The sequence below is a fragment of the Hippopotamus amphibius genome, chromosome 16 (genome assembly GCF_030028045.1).
Source record: "Hippopotamus amphibius kiboko isolate mHipAmp2 chromosome 16, mHipAmp2.hap2, whole genome shotgun sequence".
Classification (NCBI taxonomy): domain Eukaryota; kingdom Metazoa; phylum Chordata; class Mammalia; order Artiodactyla; family Hippopotamidae; genus Hippopotamus; species Hippopotamus amphibius.
In genome coordinates this window covers 60,905,746-60,927,342 of record NC_080201.1, presented here as the reverse complement: position 1 = coordinate 60,927,342, position 21,597 = coordinate 60,905,746, and the positions used below count along the sequence as shown (strand labels likewise).

The 21,597-nt window shown below is 44.8% G+C and overlaps 2 pseudogenes; one reads left to right on the top strand and one right to left on the bottom strand.

Annotated features, from left to right (window-relative positions):
- Positions 1-13,561, bottom strand: part of LOC130838443 (zinc finger protein 665-like) — a 73,575-nt pseudogene extending 60,014 nt beyond the window's left edge.
- LOC130838436 (nucleolar protein 56-like) lies at positions 7,323-8,186 on the top strand (annotated as a pseudogene).
- Positions 13,562-21,597: the final 8,036 nt, after the last annotated feature.

Here is a 21,597-nt window from a genome sequence, read left to right as displayed (position 1 = left end):
CTATAAATAAAACAGATAAACAACAAGGACCTACTGTATAGCACAGGGAACTCTACTCAATATTCTGTAATAACCTATATGGGAAAAGAATCTGAAAAAAATGGATATGTGTATATATACATAACTGATTCACTTTGCTGCACACCTGAAGGTAACACATTGTAAATCAACTATACTCCAATAAAAATTATTTTTAAAATAAATAAGTAAAATTAAAAAAAATAAAAAGAAGCTTTGGTCCGGGGTGGGGGAAAGGGATAGACTGGAAGTCTGCACTTGACATGTACACACTGCTATATTTAAAACAGATAACCAACAAGGACCTACTGTATAGCACGAGCAACTCTGCCCAATATTCTGTAATAACCTAAGTGGGAAAACAATTTGAAAAAGAATAGATACATGTATATGTAACTGAATCACTTTGCTGTACAACTGAAACTAACGCAATGCTGTTAATCAATTATACTTCAATGTAAAATAATTTTTTTAATTAAAAAAATAAAAAGATCTGGTCCCATTCACCTTAAGGCAGAGCCAACTGTGTCACATATATTTTATGAAATTTGCCTCAGGTCAAATTGCTAAAGACGGTAGAACAAGCATATAAACCCAGGTATTTAGGTTCCAGACTTAAATGTAAAGAATTTAAGTTATATAAAACCATCAAAGGTACACTCACAGAGGGTTCCCTGAGAAAACTTGAAATAAGTTTAAGGCTAACAACCTAGAACTGCAAAAAATGTCATCCTGCATACGTGCGCACATACCTGCACACACATGTTACTCTTATTACTATTTAACTCATTAATAGTGAGGAAAAATTTAAGGCAATGAAAAATATTTAAGATATAATTTCAATAACTAAATAACATATAACTTATGTATTTATTTACTTATTTTAAGTTTTAGGCCACGCCACTCGGCCTGCAGGATATTAGTTCCCCAACCAGGGATTGAACCCGTGTCTCCTGCAGTGGAATCTCAGAGTCCTAACCATTAGACCACCAGGGAAGTCCCATACATAACTTATTTAGAAATAATGATACGTATTCTATAAAAACCATGGGCTTGCACATCCATGCACTCATGTACACACATATACACACTTAAATTTACTGAAATAAAAGCAGTTGTCTCTCGAAAACCACAATGCAGCCTCTTCAAGTTCCAGGTCACTGGGTCATCATAAGACAGAATCTAAGTGGAGATGACAGGCCCTGAGGGAAGGCCCCAGGTGAGCGTGAATGTACAGGTGTCAGGCAGGATACTTCAGAGTCAGACAAGATTAGCGAGTCCAAAGAAGGGCATCTCAGGAAGGACAGAGAATCCAATGAGAATATGACTTTACCTGAGAAAGAGCCATTCCTGACTCCTTTTCTTTCCTCTTCCTCCTCTTACGGGCATCTTCCTTAGGCAGCATGAGTCTTTAGAAGTGAATCTTGAGAGTGGAAAAGATACTGTTTAATACTTAGAATCAACATGCCCCCTTCCTGTGCCACAACCACACACATGGGGAAGACCTCACCAGGTGGAACAGACAGTCCTCTGCTGCCCACAGTCACAGGAGGGACTCAGGACAGTAAACTCCTACGCAGAGACCAACTAGGGGGTTTTCCTATCCATTTATTCAGATCATGCTCTGCTCCTGCTGAGGCCCTCATGTACACAGCAGCAGTGGGCACCTCAGCTGGACCCAACAATCCCCTTCAGGTCACAGACCAGCCCGGATCCATCCCCATGCAGAGCAGCGCCCCCTCGCCTCTCCCAGGGACTGATCTCAGCCCTCAGGAATGGGAGGATACAGAGCCTTGGTGCTCGATGCGGGAACAGATCAGAAGCATTTGAGGGCACCGTAAACATTTCTGGGGCCAGGCCCTACCCAACTATTTGAGAAGAATCTCTGATGGGGGAGGATACAAAACACATATAAGCAAAATGCCTCATCAGTCGAATGTGAAGCCTGGGTTAAGCACCAGTCAGCAGAGGCAAGCCCAAGACAGCCCCCACCATCTGTCTCTTTTTGACCTGTGGTGAATTGCTGTCACCAGGACCCTGGCATGGAAGAGTAAGGAGCAGAAGAAAACAGGCCAAGCAGATATTACGGACAAGAGGTGGGGGTGAGGGTGTGGCTGGCATGGGAGGGGGGCAGTCAGAGAAGGCTCCCCTCAGAAGGGGACATCAGAACAAAGACCTGGGGGAGGAAGTGTGTTTGCCACCTGCACCTTCAGATAGTTCTAGGCAGAGACACCCCCATGAGGGCCCAGACAGTACAAACTTGATCCCTGGAAAGGGAAAGAGGGCTGTGTGGCTGGAGCAGAGTGAGGAGGAGACGACAGGCAGGAGGGGAGGTCAAAGAGGCACTGGAGGAAGCTGAAGAGGAAGGGCCTTGGTCTCCAAACATTTCTCTCCCATCTCTCAAAGAATTTTAGAAACTATGTGTTGTTTCTCTCACTTTAAGTAAATATCTAATATTTCCTTTATCTTATATATTAAAACACTTAGTGGGGAAGGATAGTTAGGGAGTTTGGGATTGACATGTACACATTGCTATATTTAAAACAGATAACCAACAAGAACCTACTGTATAGCAGAGGGAGCTCTGCTCAATATTCTGTAACAACTTAATTGGGAAAAGAATTTGAAAAAGCATAGATACATATGGGACTTCCCTGGTGGCGCAGTGGTTAAGAATCCACCTGCCAATGCAGGAGACACGGGTTCGAGCCCTGGTCCGGGAAGATCCCACATGCCGCGGAGCAACAAAGCCCGTGTGCCACAACTACTGAGCCCTTGCTCTGCAACAAGAGAAGCCACCGCAGTGAGAAGCCTGTGCACCACAATGAAGAGTAGCCCCTGCTCTCCACAATCAGAGAAAGCCCATGCGCAGCAATGAAGACCCAATGCAGCCAAAAATAACTAACTAAATAACTAAATAAATAAAATCACTAAAAAAAATTAAAACAAAACAAAAAACCAAGGAAAAAAAGTATTTCAAGGAAGAGGGAGTGATGACCTGTGCCACCTGCTGCTGACAGGAAAAGCAAATGTGCACAGGATGTTAAATACTGGATTTAGAAACAAGGAAGTTGTACACGTGGTGGGAATGTAAATTGGTGCAGCCACTATGGAAAATGATACTGAGGTGCCTCAAAAAACTAAAAATAGAGTTGTCATATGATCCTGCAATCCCACTCCTGGGCACATATCCAGACAAAACACTAATTCAAAAAGATGCATGCATCCCTGTGTTCACAGCAGCACTACTCACAATAGCCAAGACATGGAAACAACCAAAATGGTCACCAACAGATGAATGGATAAAGAGAATGTGGTATATGAAAACAATGGAATGCTACTCAACCATAAAAGAGAATGAAATAATGCCATCTGCAGCAACATGGATGAACCTAAAGAGTGTCATACTGAGTGACGTCTAAGACAAATACCATCTGATATAGCTTATATGTAGAATCTAAAATATGACACAAACATCTACAAAACAGAAACAGAATCACAGACATGGAGAACAGACTGGTAGTTGCCAGGGGGAACTATACTCAACATCCTGTGTTAAACCATGATAGGAAAGACTATAATAAAAAAGAATATATATATGTGTATGTACATAACTGAATCTCTTTGCTGTATAGCAGAAATTAACACAACATTGTAAATCAACTGCATTTCAATAAAAGAAAGAAAGAAAGAGAAAGAAAGAAAGAAAGGGAAAGAAGACAAAGAAACTAGGAGGTCATCACTGACTCTGAAAGTGTCAGTGACATGGAGGATATAAAAGCTTAATTAGATGGGGTTCAAGTGAAGAACTGAAGAATGTAAACAAGGTTTTAGGGCCTTGTGCTCTGAAATGGATCACAGAAACGGGTACTTACTAGAGGTGGAAATGTAGCTAACAGAGAACGTTATTTTAAAGATGGAAGAGAGGAGTGAATAAAAACTTTGGGGAAAAAAAAACTTTGGGAAAAAAAAAAAACTTTGGGGAGGGTGTTTAAGATGGACAATAACACCAATACAAATAACCAAAACACTGGGATTAACACATACACACTACTGTATATAAAGTAGATAGCCAACAAGAACCTACTGTATAGCTCAGGGAACTGTATTCCATTATCTTGTAATAACCTATAACAGAAAAGAATCTGAAAGAGATTTTTTAAAAAATATATATATACACACACATACAAGTATATACGAATATCTGAATCACTTTGCTGTATACCTGAAACTAACACAACACTGTAAATCAACTACACATCAATAAAAAACCAAACAAAAACAAAACAAAAACAACAAATGACCAAAACAACTGCTGAGATGTGCAAATAGAAGATGCAGTGGAAAAAGGATGCCATACTGTCCTGAGACTGTGAGTGGGGCTGTCACAGGATGAGAGGAGAGATGCACATTAGCAAGGAAAGAGACTTTCCTCCCCAGAGAGAGAAGAGGTCTCCTGGCTGCCCGGACCCCTCAATCTGGGGTCACTAACCTCAAGACAAGCAACCCCAAAAGTCTGGACAACCATGAGGAAACAAAGAAACACCATGCAGGCAAAGGAGCAGGAAAAAACCCCACAAGACCAAATAAATGAGGAGGAAATAGGAAAAATGCCTGAAAAAGAATTTAGAGTAATGATAGTAAAAATGATACAAAATCTCTCAATGGAGAAAGGTTCCTGTGTGTAAATTCTCACTTTGCTATGACATTAGCCTAAATAAGTACAGCCCAGAGTCCTGGGATCATGCAAACTGATAGTTTAACAGCAGGAAGTGTGTGTGTCTAAGCAGAACATTAGAGAGGAGGGTGGAAGGCTTGAAGGAAGGGGACACAGGAGAGGCACAAACAGACAAGCCACGTTTCCAACCTCACATCACCCACCTGCGAGAGCATCACCTTTTGCTGTTCTAGAGAAGATGATGGAGAGGGAGAAGTGTATGCTGATGGTGAGTGTGTGATGGTGAGTGTGTGTTGGTAGGAAAGAAAATACCCTTTCTCTGAGTATGACCCCATCAGCTCACCCTGTCCGACTCCAGACACTGCTGAGCCCAGGGTCACCCAGTGAGGATGGACTGAGCTTTCCCTTTTTCTAATTCCGAGTCTCCCTGCCATCACCAGGGCCGTCTCCCCAAAAAACAGCATTCCCCATCCTCTCCCCAGCTGCCTACCCAGGACTCCCTGCTCCTCCCCGTTGAAGATATATCCTTGTTCCAAAGTGAGTTTGGACCATCTGGCCCCTCTGCCCCCCACCTCCCCGTGACTCTGCGGGGGGGGGGGGGGGGGGGCCGGGGGGCGGGGGCGGTGCTTGTGACCAATAGAGACTAATCCCCACTGGCCTGGCAGCAAGGAAGTTAGATTGTATCTTTTCCAGGAGAGTTTGACCTAGAGATTCTCATAGAAGTGAAGTAAACCAGAGAGAGAAAGACAAGTATCATAAGATATCTATTATATGTGGAGTCTTAAAAAAAGAAAAGAAAGGTACAAATGAACTTATTTACATAACAGAAATAGGGAATTCCCTGGCAGTCCAGTGCTTATGACTCAGCACTTTCACTGCAGGGGCCCAGGTTCGATCCCTGGTCAAGGAACTAAGATCCCACAAGCTGCCCTGCGCAGCCAAATAAAAACCAAACCAAACCAAACAGAAATAGACCCACATAGAAAACAAACTTATGGTTACCAAAGGGGAAAGGAGGGGGGAGGGATAAATTAGGAGTTTGGGATTAAAATATTCACTACTATATATAAAACAGATAACCAACAAGAACTCTATATAGCACAGGGAACTATACTTAATATTTTGTAATAACCCATAAGGGAAAAGAATCTGAAAAAGAATATATATATGTATGTATGTGTGTGTGTGTGTGTATATATATATATATATGAATTCAATCACCATGCTGTATGCTTGAAATTAACACATTATAAATCAACTATAGTTAAAAAAAAAAAAGTCCCAAGGATGAGCTTTTCTGCTGCAGGTGTTTTGCTGTGGTGTCACTGCCCTCCGATTTTTCAAAGATCTTTCTCTACATCATGGCCCCCTTATAAACTCTTCTGGTGTTCTGTCTCCAGACCCACTCCCAGTAAGTTCTCCCTAATGAAAACCATCTGCCAGCTGAGCTTCGAAAGGCCCCAATGTTCCATTTCTGGAATCAGACACTCTTACAAACTCCCGTGGGGTCCCACACCCTCCCAAGATACTCCGTGATGAACCCCTCCTCTTGCTATGAAATCCCACAAATCCCAATAACTCATGAATTCACAACAGAATAACACACAGAGAGACACCCAAGGACTTACTGAACCAAGACATCATATTTTCATTCATAATGACTCCACCCCAAACACTGGCAGGACCAAAATCTACCAAAGAAAGATATGTCTACAAGGAGGCACATGCCCCACTGAGACCCCAACATCTTTCAGAAACACTCCAGATTCTCACGTGAGTCTTCCAAAATGCATCTGAAACCTTTTAGGCTTGCAAACTCAAAATAATCCCAAATACCAAAGGTATCCCCCCAAATATTTGGAGACATTCCCTAAAAAATCCCCTGGGTTGAACAATGATTCTTGCATGCCCCACAGAAGTCAGTGTGTGGAGTGGATGCTGGGGGGACCTGCCAGATCCATATCATTTCTCTTGGCCTAATTCCACTTCATTCCTCAAGAGTGACCATGCGTTTCCCCATTAAACCAACAGATGCAAATCTCAGTCTTGGCATCTGGGTCCCAGGAAACTTGAGCTTAGACAATGGCACCCCAAAATGCAGCTCCGTAACTCCCCATTAACCCATTTCCACATGCTCTAGGAAGAGCTTAGTTTCCCTTTCTAATGGTTCCACACACCCCTTGATCCCACAAGCACGCCTGGGGCAGGTGTACACACCATTCACTGGGCTTATCTAGAGGCCCGCTCTAGAGTCCATGCTCCTTTCTGGACAATGTCTCCACTTCTTCCCTTTTCCCTCCTTTTCTACTCCCCTTCCATATGAGTAAACTGGACTAAAAGTCCTGGGGACCTCTGGGCATAGGTGCTGCAGCAGTAATGCATACAGACTGCAAACAGGACACTGGGCCTTCAGTATGGAGGCCAAGAAGTGAGCCCTGCTGGGAAAACCTGCCAGCAACTGGAGACATCACGGATTCTGGTTTGAAAACAGTTGAGGGAATTCCGTGGTTGTCCAGTGATTAGGGCTCCAAGCTCTCACTGTCAAGGGCCCAGGTTTGATCCCTGGTGGGGGAACTAAAATCCCACAAGCAGCAGGGTGCAGCAAAAAATCAAAAACAATGGCCAGTCCTGGTGTCTGAGTGATTCCCTGGGCCCAGCAAAGGGACCAAGTTTCCAGAGCTCTGAAGACAAGGGGTAACACTCCCAAATACGGACTCATTTTCCACTCTACCTTCATTGGCCGAGCAGCTGCCAAGAACAAAGGCCGCATCTCCCGATACCTGGCAAACAAATGCAGTATTGCCTCACGAATTGATTGCTTCTCTGAGGTACCCACTAGTGTTATTTGGGGAGAAGCTTCGAGAACAAGTTGAGGAGCGGTTGTCTTTCTATGAGACTGGAGAGATTCCACGAAAGAATCTGGAAGTCATGAAGGAGGCAATGGTTCAGGCAGAGGAAGCGGCTGCTGAGATTACTAGGAAGCTGGAGAAACAGGAGAAGAAACGCTTGAAGAAGGAAAAGAAAAAGGCTGGCTGCGATTGCCTTGGCATCTTCAGAAAACAGCAGTAGTACCCCGGAGGAGTGTGAGGAGACACGTGAAAGACCCAAGAAGAAGAAAAAGCAAAAGCCCCAGGAGGCTCCTCAGGAGAATGGAATGGAAGATCCATCTGTCTCCTCCAAACCTAAAGAAAAGAAATCTTTTTCCAGGAGCTGGTTAGTCGTGACCTTGAAGAGACAGCTAGCAGTGGAGGTCTTTCCAAGAGGAAGAAATCTTTTCCCAAAGAGGAACCAGTTAGTGACCCTGAAGAGTCAGGAAACAAGAGGGTCCCCAAGAAAAAGAGAAAATTATCTTCCAAGGAGGAGCCCCTCAGCAGTGCACCTGAAGAGGCTGCTGCCGGCAAAAGCAGTGGCTCCAAGAAAAAGAAAAAGCTCCAAAAGCTCTCCCAGGAAAATTAGAACGGACACTTCCCTACCTGGGGCATAACTTGCAGAGATATTTCCCAGCCCATTCCCCCATAGCCCAATAAAAACAAACAAACAAACAAACATCAAAACCAAAACCAAAACAAACAAACAAACAAAACCCTCACAGCTGAAAATTGGCTGGAATGAGTTCAGTGAGGGCGTCACAAAGAGAGAGGCCCCAGATCTCTTAGAAGAGGCTACTACTGTCTCCCCCTCTCTCACTCACAGCAAATTACAAGAATCCCTACCTCTTTAGGGAGTGCCTCTTTCATGCCCCCTTAGGCTCTTGACCTTCTCCCCACCCTAGCTGAAGGGAAACTAGGGTCCCTGACTCTGAGCAGGTGACCTGGTAGAAGGCAAAGCCCCTGCCCAAGATGGTAACTGGTCCCTGGTGACATGCACAGCCTGGAAGACCTGGGAGTTAAGGTAGGACAATGACACAGCAGGCTGAACATGAGGACACCTCAGCACACTGGGTGAGGACACCAGGTGCTCAGGGATTTTTAGGCCGCAGTACATTCTTCTGCTCCTATTTGAGTAAAGTAAGTAACAACAGGAGGTTTAGATTAATGGGTGCTGAAATTTCCAGAAGAAATATGGCACCCAAGCTCATCCCTGCCTCTTGGTCTACACTGAAGAGTACTCAGCCCAACCCACAGCCCTAGCATCTAAGCAAAACCCTGAGGTAAGAGGTGGCAGCTGTCCTGTGAGCAAGACAGAGACTCTGTGCCCTCCAATGGAGGGGAAACAGGAACGACTAAGCATTTCTGATATGAGTGATTGATATGGAGATAATAAAACTAGCACGTGATAGACACTGACTGGGAAAGGGAACCTTAGGTGAATGAACTGGAGGGGTGGGGACACATCTCTGAGCCTAGACCTAACGGAGGAGAAAGGGCCAGGGCTGGGATGATATAGGGACAGAGGGTAGGAGCAGGGACTTAAGGCTGAAAAGGTGTCGGTGTTTGGGACCAGAGAAACAGCAGATGTGACTGCGGCACAATGAGCCATGAGAACAGGGTCAGCTCCCAGGATGAGGCTGGAGACACTAGTGGGGCCTTGAGGATGATACAGGGCTTAGTAGCCACAGTGAGGAGTCGGGATTTTGTCCTGATGACGATGAGACCTAATGGAGGATTCAATCCCAGAGAGTCACATGATTTGTTTACAAGTTTACCCCTGATAACTCTAACTCTAATGTAGGAATAAGACCTCTAAAGATGGTCTCTCTGTCTGAGCCTATGCCCCTGCTTCCATTCTTTTGCTTTTTTTCTTTTCATTTTTGGAGGAATAGGGCCCATTTAGAATTCTAAAGGCAACTGGGCACTCCATCCACGAACTGCCACACACAGACACACACTGAATCTTACTGACAATTTCAGGGGTCAGTATCACTCCGATTCAGAGTCACTGCTTTAGTTAATCATCTAGTTGAGGTGGGCTCCCTGGGTCCCAAGGAGGGGGCCATTTCACCAAGTTACCCTGAGAAGGTCTGAGCTGACTGAGCAGAACCAGATATGACTGAATTCTGAAAAGGTGGCCTGGAAGGACCAATGGGCAGAGTTTGGCCTTATTGCTCTTCTCCCTTAAAAATTCCAGGACCAGGACTTCCCTGGTGGTCCAGTGATTAAGACTTTGCCTTCCAATGCAGGGCGTGCAGGTTTGATCCCTGGTCGGGGAGCTAGGATCCCACATGCCTCTCAGACAAAAAACAAACAAACAAACAAATCATAAAACAGAAGGAATTGTGAACAAATTCAATAAAGACTTTAAAAATGGTCCACATCAAAAAATCTTAAAAAGAAAAAACTCTAGGATCATCTTTCACATGACCGAATTCACGCTGCTTCACAGAAGCAAAGGAAACTTCTATTTCAAGGTCTGATCATATTGATCTCAAGCACTGAATTCCTCTTTTCTAGAAAAAAATCACAGTAAAACATTTACAAAATACATAATTCTGAACACAGCAATTGTTGCTGACAACACTGCCAGAGGATCACCTACAGAAAGAAGCTCTGAGCAAACTTCTCCATCAAGAACTGCAGGGCTCTGTTGGGAGAAGGTTCCAAGTCAATTCAGCCCATCCTTCATCATCTGCACGGAACAGACAAGAGGGACTTGAGGGAAACATCTACTTGGTAGCTCACAGCTCACTATTTTAACAGGTCCATAAAAAGAAAGAAAATGGAATTTTACAGTAACAGGTTAAACTAGGTTTAGGCTGTTGAGATAAAAGATCCCTGACATTCTTACCAAAGTATACACTGGAAAAAACTAAATTTATGTACTAGATTCCAAAGAATGTTTCCAACAAAGAGCAGAGAGCCTGCAGGCCTCAGTCTGTACTGGACCCAATTTAAAAGGGAAATAGTGTAAAAATTGAAGAAAAAAAAATCTAATGAATTATGAAGTCAAAATTGTAAAAAATGAAAGTATGTCATATTTTGAAAAGAATGCCACATGCTGTGTGGTGCGGCCATAAACAAACAAACAAACAAATAAAAGCTTTAAGAAACAAAAAATAGGGCTTCCTAGGTGGTGCAGTGGTTAAGAATCCACCTGCCAATGCAGGGGACCCGAGTTCAATCCCTGCTCCAGGAAGATCTCACAGGCCGCAGAGCAACTAAGCCCATGTGCCACAGCTATTGAGCCTGCGCTTTAGAGCCCGTGAGCCACAACTATTGAGCCCATGTGCCGCAACTACTGAAGTCCACACGCCTAGAGCCCATGCTCCGCAACAAGAGAAGCCACGGCAATGAGGAGCCCACGCACGACAACAAAAGACTAGCATCCGCTCTCTGCAACTAGAGAAAGCCCGTGTGCAGCAACAAAGACCCAACACAGCCAACAGATAAATAATAAATAATTTATAAAATAAAAATGCACCATGTAGAGAATTCCTTGGTAGTCTAGTGGTTAGGACTGTGCTTTCACTGCAAGGGACATGGGTTCCATCCCTAGTGGGGGGAACTAAAATCCCACAAGCTGCCTGGGGCAGCGAAAAACAAACACACACACATAGTGACAGTCATTTCCTGCTCTCCTTCTCATCTCCCTGACCCTCTCTCTACCCCACGCTGGGAAGAGGGTGACCCACAACAAACTGAGTCAAATCACTGCTCCGTCAAATTGCAAATGGATGTTATCTTCTGATACAAATAATTACAAAATGCACAAGCCTTTTAGAAAGGAGTTTCACAAATGTCATTTTCAGGTGCATAATTTAACTAAATTTAAAATGCATTATATTAGAAAGCCACTAATAAATACCTCACCACTTCATCATCCACATCCAATCAGCTGGCTCCCTTTCTCATTATTTCTGTTGGCTTTCCTGTGTTCTCCTCTTAGGTTTCTGCTCGTTTTGGTCTCCTCTGCTCCTGCTGTTCCTCCCCTTCTCTGTATTCCTCCTCACACACCTGTTCCACTCCACTCTGGCAACTTGTTTCCCCTCTTGTTGCCCTTTCTCCCCAATCCCCCTGATTGTCTCAAATCTTCATGTATTTCTGCCTCTTTCTTCCCCCATCTTTGCTCTGTTTTGTTTGCTCTTTTGTCCTGCTACACCTGCCTTGTCCCCACCCTCTGGCACCCCCGGCTTGCTATGCTTTTTCCCTGCTGTTTCTCTCTCTGCTCCTCTTGTCTCCCGTTGCCCCTTCTTTCTGTACCAGCTCATCGTTGCTCTCTCTGCCCAACTCTTTTAACCTTGCCCCCCCCCCTTATTACCCACACTCTTCTTGCTGATCAAGAGCCTCCTCTCTGTATCTTGCTGCCCTTCATCTCCCTGGAGCGCCCCCCGCCCCCCCCCCCCCCCCCCCCCCCCCCGCTAAATAATCTGTATCTTCTTTTCTTGCCCTGTTACTTTCTCAGCTTATTCTTTCACTCTGTGAAACAAAATAAAGAAAAGCTCATCTAAAATGGAGTCTGGAGGCTTTAAGGGGAAGCCCTCAGGCACCACCACTATAAGTAAATAACAAACACCAACAGGAAGACATCAATTACGAACCTTAACAAGAATTATTCACCTCACAAGCCCAATCAATGCGAAAAGCCTTGCCATTTCCAACCTCTTCGCTTCCCTCCAAGGAACTTTTGTTCAAAACAAGCATTCCCAACTTCCTCCTTTTTCTCTATAAAGCAACATTCCTCTCCATTGCTTGTTGGACTTGCCTGCGTGTTTTTTGGCTACAATCTGTCCTGTACTGCTGTTCCTTAATAAACCCATTCTGCTGGTAAAATAACTGGCTGTTTTATTTTTGGGGACAATAACTGCCTCTTTGCAAGTTCCTCATCTACCCTTCCCTTTGCCATCTGCTGGTGGTTCTCGCTTATTCTTGTCTCATTTTCCTAATTCTCTCAGTGGGTCTGTCCCTCATTTGCCCACGAATGGGATGTGTGGCTGCAGAACGTCCCCTGCCATATCATTAAACAAAGGACGTTGCAGCCATCAAGCCAAGAGCCGCTGCAGCCAACCGGACGGTGCACCCTGAGGGAATTCAGGGTGAAGAATAGCCAAGCCAGATACCGGCCCTAGACAGCCAAGGTACATTCCAAAAGGATGATTTCAATGAGCGCAGACTTGCATTTTCCCATACATACAAAAGCACTAAATTCACTAACTTGAGATGTCTGGTTTTCTTAAATTAATCGTTTGTTGTTCCAACTGCCTGGTTTTTGTTGCAAAATTCCTATATACCCTGGCTCCTCCCTTACCTCTTGGGAGCAGTCCCTCAGAGCGATCTGAGAGGCTGTCTTCAAGACTTAAGTCCTTAGTTCTGCCTGCCAAATAAAACATAATTCTCAACTTCTGGGTGGTGCATTTTTTTTTTTCCCAGTCAACAGATGGGATTAGATGTCCGGCTATTAATTCCACATTAAAAGAGCACATTACGCAGTCGGGTAGAATTTGAGACAGAAAAACCCGGGGTGTCTCAAAACAGGCCCTTTTTAGCCTCTTCCCCCAACGCAAGGTGAGGAGAGGCGGTGACTAACCAGCGGAGGCCTGGGGAACGAGAGACCGGGCGGAGGAGTGTGCGAAGTGAAGGGAAGTGGGTGTGTTTCGGGAATCCGGCGGACTCTCCAGAATCCCGGGATCATAAGGAGGACGCGGCCTCTCCTGTAGCGGAGCAGTTGGCGCTGCCCTCCAGGGGCAAAGAGTGCGAATCCGGAGGGCACGGAGGGCAGGGATTCAGCTAGCGGATTTCAAAAAGAAAGAGAAGCGGCACCTCCCCACCCCCTCCCACCTCTCAAGGCGACGTCTGCATTTACTTTGGGTGGAGGACTAGTGCGCGTATTTTAAAGTCCCTGTAGACCCTCAGACCAAGGTGTGGAGGACGGGGTACCGCAAAGCGCAGGTTTAAACAAGAAAGATGAAACTCACGATCCCGTAGGGCGACCTCCGCTCCGCTGTAACCGCTTCCGGGTCTGCAGGAAACTGCTCATGAGCGCCAAGGGAAGAGGCGGGGCCACCTGGAGGCGGGGCCTGGGCTGGGCGCGGACGTAGAGACAGGGGAAGAGGTCGGGTTGGGCGGGGCCAAAGCAGGGGCAGGGTCAGCGGGTCGCTCTCAGTGCCTCTGGGTTTTCAGGGTTTGTCTATTCTGTGCAGCCCTATTGCTTCTTAATTATTTTAAGTTAGGGTTGAAATGGCAGGACATTGTGAGGCCTTCCCAGGTACAGATCCTTTCTCTGTCCCCCATGCTTGCAGGAAATAGCCTTCAGCCTCCTAGACTGTCCCAGAGTACCAAAGAGCAGATTCAAGCAGTTGTTAATCAGGGAAGTAAGGGAATGCAGAAGCAAGGGAGGAGCGATAAAGAAACAGAGCACAGATTAAAGCAGGATCCTGGTTCCTTCTGAAAGAACATATATATAACAATCTCTTTGAGTTCTCCAGCAGGAACCCAGGTGGAGGATGGTAACTTCAGGCTAAGCGGCAAGCTTCCTGGACCCTGCCAGGAACCCATCCTGGGCCTCTGTTACCTCACCACCAACCAATCAGAAGACAGTCACACACTCTGCAGCCCTCGCCCCAAATTCTGCCTATGGAACTTCTCCACAAAAACCATCAGGGAGTTCGGGGATTCTGAGCAGGAGGATTCCATCCTCCTTATATTTGTGCCTTTAAAATAAATGCCACATTTTCCTTCACCACAACCCAGTGTCATTAGATTGGCTTTACTGCGCTCAGGTGAGCAGACCCGAGTTTGGTAACAACAGGAGAAAAAGAAATTTTAAGTCGAGCACGTGGTGGTTTCATAGGGATCTAAAAAATGGCCAAAGCAGGCAGCTTTTATGCTTTTTAGGCAAAGAAAAAATAAATTTGCAAGGAATTGGCAGGACAAAGAAACTTGGGCTTTGAGTGCTCAATTAGTGAAGAATCTGAACAGAATTTGGGCTGGGGGAAGTAAACTAAAGAAGTAATAAGGTTTGTTTATACAGGCATCTCTCCCGAATTTCCCATCGCTGGTGATAAGGGTATCCTTCTACCTCCAGATGCAGGGAATAAATATTTCACATTTAAGATTTATTTCCTGGCTTCAGGAGATAGAAAAGGAGAGTCAGAGTGTACCCCTTGCATTGCCCATTTCTTAAGTAGCTTTAATTCAAAATAATATGTCACTGAGGCACATTTTGAGGTGGCCCACACTGGGCCCCAACATCTTCTTGTCATATCAAAAAATAGACACCAATTATTAAAGAAAAAATATGAAGGGAGTTCCATGGTGGCCATGTGGTTAGGATTCTTTGATTTTCACTGCCATGGCCTTGGTTCAATCCCTGGTCGAGGAACTGAGATCCTCCAAGTCACACTGTGTGGCAAGAAAAAGGAAAGGAAAGGGAAGGGAAAGGAAGGGAAGGGAAGGGGAAGGGAAGGGAAGGGGAAGGGAAGGGAAGGGAAAAAGAAAACACAAGGAACTATTTTTTGTTTGTCTGTTTGTTTTTATTTTTGGCCATGCTGCACAGCTTGCAGGATCCCTGGCCAGGGATCAGACTTGTGCAGTGAAAGCTCAGAGTCCTGATCACTGGACCACCAGAGAATTCCCACAAGGAACTATTTTGACTTAATGATTATATGTTGATTACTATATGATTATAATATTAAACCCTGTGACACAAAAATAGAGAATATACATTTTCCAGCATAGATGAAACAACTAAAATCATTACCACTGTCAGGTAAAAAATTCAAACTTAGATAAGGAGAGGTTTTGTTTGAAAGGATTATTGCACTAGAGAGAACGCTCCAAACTTATGACCTGCAAAAGTCTCAAAAGCCAGACAGACAAGAGCTTTTCTTTATCAGGAAGGATAAGCAAGGCTAGAAAAACAAACAAACAAATGACATAGGTGAGAGTAGGACTTCCCTGGCAGTCCAGTGGTTAAGACCCCGCACTTCCGCTGCAGGGGGTGCGCCTTGGATCCCTGGTCAGGGAACTAAGATCCTGCAAGCCACGTGGTGCAGACAAAACAAAACAAAAGAAACAGAAAATAGGTGAGAGTGGATGAGGATGTTGCATTACCTAGAATTGATCAGGGAATGTTCTACCCTAAAGTTGCCTGCTCTTGGGAGGGGCTGTTATGATGGCAGGGTTGTTCTGAATTTCAGTGCTCAAAAGTGATCCAAAATTCAGGGCACTGGGGAGAAGAGAGAATCTTAGTCAAACTTTACTTAAGTTCTATTAACAAGCATTGTTCTGTAGGGGAAGAAAAATTCTCCTTTACCATCTTTTGATCTCTGGCTGGGCTTAAATATTAAACTGATATAAGACAGATTAACAGGAGAAACACATAAAAAATTTATTAAAGTCTCACTGTACCTGGGAACCTTCACAAGAAAGTGAAGAGCAAAAGAAGTGACCAGAGCAGGAAGCTTTTACATCTTTTAGACAAAAAAACAATCAATTTGTGAAGAACTGACAAAACAAAGGGTTTGGGCTGGAGTAGTAAGTGGTAAAGAAGAAAACAGAAAGATAAGGATCCGTTTAACAAGGTTTGTACAGATTTCTTGGCCCCAAATTTCCTGTCTCTGGTGTTAAGAATGTCTTTCTTGGGACTTTCCTGGTGTCACAGTGGTTAAGAATCTGCCTGCCAATGCAGGGGACACAGGTTTGATCCCTGCCCCAGGAAGATCCCACATGCGGAGGAGCAACTAAGCCCACGCGCCGCAACCACTGAGTCTGCGCACCTACAGCCTGTGCTCTGCAAGAAGAGAAGCCACTGTAACGATAAGCCCATGCACTGTAACTGATACAGAGCAGGCCCTGTGGGGCTCCTGGGCAAAAAATCTTTCTGTGTCCCCTATTTCTTTGATTATAGGAAATAGCCTTCTTTCAGCCTCCATGACCTTCTCTGAGTTCCAATGGGCAGATTCAAGCAGTTGTTAATTAGTGAGGGGAGGGGATGCCTGAGACCAGGGAGAAACAGGCCAGAGCAGCCTTGGGACAAGGTTCTGGTTCCTCAACAACAATGCACACAACAGTATCTTGGAGCTATTTTGCAGAAGTTGAAACTCCCTCCAAGTGGGAGAAGTTAAAGATTAATGATGGTATGCTGCCCACAAGCATGTAGACCCCAGACCAGCTGGACCTGAAGTTCGATGATGCTGACTCCTACTTACCTCACCACCAACCCATCAGAAGAATGCAAGACTCTTTCTGCCTTGATCCTTATTGCCTACCCCTGACCACAAGCCCCAACTAGAAGACCTCTCTCTATTCCCCAGGGAGAGGGGCACAGTTCTTGAGGTGCTAGCCTAGTGTGTTCCCCCTTTGCCTAGAAAAGTTATAAAGCTATTCCTTTCTACTCCTCCAAAGCCCTGTCTCCGTATTTCTATTCAGCATCGGTGAACAGAGGCCAGGTTTTTCTCGGCAACACAATGAAAAGTAGCCCCCACTCACCGCAACTAAAGAAAGCCTGCATGCAGCAATGAAGACCCAATGCAGCCCAAAAATAAATAAATAAATAAATAAATAGTAAGTAAATAAATATCTTTCTTCCTCCTGGTACAAGGAGGGCACCTTTCACGTGGGAGACTGATTTCCTGTTTTCAGGAAGACAATGTATGGTCAGAACATCTTTCTTTCACTGGCTGTTCTTAAGTGCATTTAATTCAAAATAATCAACATGCCGAAGTGTCATATGTTAGACTTACATAGTCAGGTTTTCTGTAGTTCCTATTGCTCAGTGGCAACAAACAATTCAGTAAATATTGATGAGACAAAGAAGGGGGATTTGGAGGGTCATATGAGCCTTGTTCCTAGGTAAACCAGGGGACTCTCATGAGTCTTACTGAAGTCCAATGGGGAAGGGTGGTGCTTTGCAGTAAGCTGTTTCCTACAATATGTGGGTGGGGGTGAGGGGTTCTTTAACCTTTGCCATTTTCCAGAATTGTAAAGCTGGAGTAAAGTTCAACAGTGTCACCACATACCAATTCAACAAGTTCAACAGTGACACCAAGCTAAATTCAAAAAATACATACACATTTTATATTTGAAAAACAAAATATTAGAAACTTTAACCTAATAATAATAATAAATTTGCCCAAGAAATTTGGTCTATACATGCCCTTTGAATAGCACTGAAGGGCCCTGTGTCTTCATTGTGTTCTGTTGTGTCCCTGTCTGAGTTGGAACAACACATTCCAGTGTTTCTCTTTTACTCACGTACAAGACTTCTGACACTTCTAACATAGTGTTTTCCGCACCAAACAATCCTCTGACACCAGCTGGGTGTCCTTCAATTCAACTCAATTTTGATGCTATGTACCTGGTGATAGCGTTAGATCCCACAGGTTAAGGGCTCAGTCCTACAAGACTGCCCCTCCCCTGCTTCAGAGGCCAATTACAAGTCCAGATTGTCACTTGTGCTTCTGGCTGACCAAGTTATAAATAGAAGGTTCCTATGACTCCCTCCTCTAGTTCAATTAATTTGCTAGAGTGGTTCACAGAACTCAGGAAAATAGTGTACTTGCAGGATTGCTGGGTGATTATAAAAGGATATAACTCAGGTATGGCTAAATGGAAGAATGCATGGAGCAAGATATGTGGGAAGGTGCTTGGCACTTCCATGCCTTCTCTGGGGGTGCCACTCTCCCAGCACCTCCGCGTCTTCAGCCCAGAAGCTCTCAGAACCCCATACCTTTGGGATTTGTATGGAGGCTTCATCACATAGGCATGGTTGATCATTAACTCCATTTTCAGTCCTTCTCTCTCTGGAGAATGGGGGCAGGAGGTGAGGGAGGTATGGAAAGTTCCTACCTTCTAATCATGGATTAGTCTTTCTGGTGACCAGGTCCCATTCAGGAACCCACAAGATTTGCCTGATTAGAACAAAAGAGACTCCTATCACCTGGGAAATTCTAAAGGATTTTGGAGCTCTATGCCAGGAATCAAAGACCAAATATTAGAACAAAAGATGCTCCTAGTGGTCTTATCACTTCGGAAATTATTTTTTAATTTTTTATTATTATTATTTTTTGCCATACCATGCATCATATGGGATCTTAGTAACCCAACCAAGGATTGAAACCGCACCCTGTGCATTGGAAGCGCAGAATCTTAACCACTGAACCACCAGGGAAGTCCCTTATCACTTAAGAAATTACAAGAGTTTTAGGTGCTTTGTGCCAGGAACTAGCGGCAGAGACCAATAAATATATTTTCTATGATTTTACACTATCACGACATCATTATCTGCTATAACACACATTATAAATCAACTATACCTCAAAAAATAAAACAAGACATCATTATCTGTTGGAAAACATGGCTAAATCACCAAAGTCTGAAGTCTCTATGACTGTTAAGTTGAAAAAGAACCTAGGGACTGGGTGGGGGAGGGAAGTATTGGGAGTTTGGGATTAGCAGATGCAAATTATTATATATAGAATGGATAAACAACAGGTTCTACTGTACAGCACAGGGAACTTTATTCAATATCCTGTGATAAACCATAATGGAAAAGAATATGAAATATATATATATATCTGAGTCACCTTCCTGTACAGCAGAAATTAACACATTGTAAATCAAATATACTTCAATAAAATTAAAAAAAAAATAACCTGGGAGCTATATTAAGAAAAATATTTTTTTCCCTTTGTCATTTTTCTGCTGATCATGGAAAAAAAAATCTGAAGACAGCATCATGAATTTTACGATCAGGATTAGATAATACAAGCAACATATAAAACAACAGGGTCACTGGGAGAAAGCAGGACCTCACCTGGGCACAGGTCTTTGGGCTGTAGCTTCCCCAAGGCATTTAGGAAGGGACATCCTTGGGCCACCAAGCCCACAAAGGGCATTTTTGCACCTATAACAGCGCATGCACCCAGGAACTTGATGTTGCCCTGCCCCTCGTGGGACCAGACTCCGCATCCCTCCAGGGTCATTCCCCAAGGCACCTGCGCTGCTATAGGTTCTTGCCCAGATTGTACACCTCTGCTCAGAAGTCTTCTGTCTTGGTGCCCTTATCCAGGATCCAAAGTTGCAGCAACAACTTGGTCCCTCTATCGATTCAGGGCTCTGATCACCCAACCAGAAGCCAATCTGACCCAAGCTGCAGGGCTCAGCTCTGTGGGACGTGAATCTGTAGCACAAACCAGTCCTACCACCATCCCTCGCTGTACTTGATCTCCCACACCTTCCCCCTTCTGCCTCTTCCTTTCTTTCTTTTTCTTTTTGGCTGTGCTGAGGCACACAGGAACTTAGTTCCCTGACCAGGGATCGAACCTGTAACCATATAGAGCTAAATCGGACTCCATGTTAGATCTGTGGCTTTGACTTTATCCTTTGTTTTTTGCTGCTTTTGTTATTATAATCATACATGATGGCCTGCCTCAGGGAACTCTGCCCCTCTGCCTGAAAGTTAAACTAAAGTGCCTCTGTGCAGCTCACAGGCAGGCAATCTGCCCTGCCCACCTGTGTGAACGGCTGAAATTAACATATTCCCTCAGAGGCTGGTTATTTCCATAGATCTTTTGTAAGACTGATGGCCCTTTAATTTTACTTCCTCACAGCCTCTCCTTCTTTGTTCTGCCCTTTTGACTTTACTTCCTCACAGCCTCTCCCTCTCTGATTCTATAAAACAAACTGGCATCCAGACCCCAATAAGATGGTTTTTTGAAGACACTAGTCTGCCATCTTCACGGTTTGCCGGCTTTCCGAATAAAGTTGTATTCCTTGCCTCAACACCTCGTCTCTGATTCATTGGCCCGTCATGTGGCGAGCAGAGCGAGCTTGGACTTGGCAACAAACTTACACCCTCTGCAAAGGAAGCATGCAGTCATAACCACTGGACCATCAAGGAAGTCCCTCTGCCTCTTCTTTCCAGCCCAAATCCTCTGGCATGGACACACAGGAAAGCCGGCAGCCCCTCAGGGCCTGAATCCAGTGCGTCCTACAACCCATGCATCTCCAGGACAGCACCAGGGCTGGCCACCCAGATTTACCCTGCACGTGTAAACATAGAAGGTGCCTACAGGCCCTAACTAGAGCTGCCCCCAAACTTGCTAGGTTTCTACTTCACACTTCCGGCCTCACAGTCGTACACACAAAACTCAGCTGCCTCCAGAAGCCCTCCTCTGCCTAGCTGGGGTCTCCAGGTCTAACAGAATCTTCAAGTACCCTCTAAAATAACTTAAAAAAACTTTTTGTTTGGCTGCACCAGGTCTTAGTTGTGGCAGTAGGGCTCCTTAGTTGTGGCATGTGAACTCTTAGTTGCGGCATGCATGTGGAGTTTGGTTCCCTGACCAAGGATTGAACCCAGGCCCCCTGCATTGGGAGCACAGAGTCTTAACCACTGCGTCACCAGGGAAGTCCCTAAAAAATAATTGCTCAGATATGGAATTTGCCTCTCAAACTTCTCTGGTCCTCTTGGTGCTGAGCAGAGCCCTATGGGGCTCCACGGTGTGAAGGCCTTTTTGTTCCCCATTTTTTGTAGGCAAGACTCCAGCCTCCATGACCTTCCCTGAGTTCCAAAGGGCAGATTGGAACCATTACTAATCAAGGGAGAAGCAACCATGAAACCACCTGAGGCAAGATTAAAGGGACCGGAGAAGCTCACCAAGATTAGGAGACCCAACTACCTGAGACCCTGCACACACCCTAATCCTGTCAGCAATCCCACCCTTTTGAAACTTTGCAGAATAAAGAAGAACCAAGACTATTACTGCCTTGATCCTTACCACATACCTCACTATATAACCTCTCCTTATTCTCCAGGAAGTGGGGCACAGTTCTCAAGGCGCTAACCTACTGTGTTCCCCCTTTGCCTGGCAAAGAAATAAAGCCACTCTTTCCTTCTCCTCCATATCTCTGTCTCCATATTTCTGTTTGGCACTGGTGCACAGAGAGCCAAGATTTTGGCAACAGTCTCCCCATCCTCACGTCCTTCCTTCTCAGAACTGCTTTGAGAAGAGCTTAGTTTTGGTTGGC